The sequence below is a fragment of the Octopus bimaculoides genome, chromosome 22 (genome assembly GCF_001194135.2).
Source record: "Octopus bimaculoides isolate UCB-OBI-ISO-001 chromosome 22, ASM119413v2, whole genome shotgun sequence".
Taxonomy (NCBI): Eukaryota; Metazoa; Mollusca; class Cephalopoda; order Octopoda; family Octopodidae; genus Octopus; species Octopus bimaculoides.
Genome location: NC_069002.1, coordinates 36581232 through 36582824, shown reverse-complemented (window position 1 = coordinate 36582824; position 1593 = coordinate 36581232).

The following is a 1593-nucleotide window of genomic DNA, read 5'->3' as shown; positions in this document are numbered from 1 at the left end:
TGCATCTATGCATGCATGTATGTATGTATGTATGTATGTAATTATGTATGTATGTATGTATGTATGTGCAGATTTGTATGTTTTATGCTGTAAGAAAGTTGTCGGGAAATGGTGTTTTGGAAGAAACATGTGTGTGTGTGTGTGTGTGTGTGTGTGTGTGTGTGAGGGAATTCAGATATACGTCATACTGAAAATACCAGATTACAATCAACAGGTATTTGTCTTAGGAGGGAGTTTTAATCTTGAGAATAAGTGTGTTACTAAGGTGTAAACAGAACTAACGATTAATTTCTCAAACAAATTACACTATGTAACAATTTTCTTTTTCTATCTTTGGTGAGTAAGTGTTATTTCCTATTTGCTTCTCTCTAGAAACCAAAAGGAAATTGACTACTATTCTCTTCAAACTTTGCTTTTGTGATTTGAACATTAATCTTTTCAAACTAAACCATTTTCCATCACATTTCAGATTCAGTACTGAGTTGTTGAAGCAGAAAAATATCGTTATAACAAATATTCAGCTCAATACCACAGATTTCCATGTTAGTTGCTTGACCATAACTACTTGAGTATGTCACATAGTGGATGATAATATGTGCATCGCTGATCATGAGCAGGAGTAGTGGGGGAGCATCATAGCCATGTGCTGAGAAGGAGTTTCTGGTGTTTGAATAAAAGTAACAAAAGCAAATTTTGAAGGAAATATTAGTGATTTTTCATACTGTCCTGGAGTAAGCAAATAGGAAAAACAGTTGCTACCCAAGGACAAAGGGTCTTGTTACACGGTGCTATTAACGATTACAAATTGTGATAACGCGTTGTAGGAAACCTGACTGAACGTTGCGAGCATATCTGCTACGACTATCAGAATACATTTTCTTGTAATGACAGAGAAGTATTATATAAATGATTATAAATAAAATAAATGTGCCCTTTTAAAGCCTAGCCAGGCTCATGGGCCCGGTTTCCCGGTTTCTATGGCGTATGTGTTTCCCAGCTGGATGGGACGCCAGTCCATCGCAGCGTGACTCATCTTTGCCAGCTGAGTGGACTGGAGCAACGTGAAATGAAGTGTTTTGCGTCGCCCGGTCCAGGAATCGAAACCACAATCTTACGATCATGATGCTGACACCCGAACCACTAACCACTGGGCCACTGCGCCTCCACAGAAATGGAAATTATATGTAGAAAAAATGCTGTGTATGCTGATTACCTGTTGGTGTATGTAACTGGTTTAAAATGATTAAGAGTCTTTTATCATTTGTTTAATTATATTTTGGGCAGACATAAGGCGGCGAGCTGGCGGAATCGTTAGCTCGCCGGACAAAATGCTTGACGGCATTTCATCCGTCTTTACGTTTTGAGTTCAAATTCCGCTGAGTTTGACTTTGCCTTTCATTGCTGGTGAAAATTTTATGAGGTCGGAGTTCAAATCCTACCTCAACCTCAATTAGTCGACTTTTACGCCATGTAGAGGAAGGGTTGGGTCTATTCTTTGGCATGCCAGTCCCCACATAGCAAATATTTTAAGAGCATAATTTTATTGAAATTATGTTTTCTGTAATCTTATTAATATCATCGAAACAATGTTAA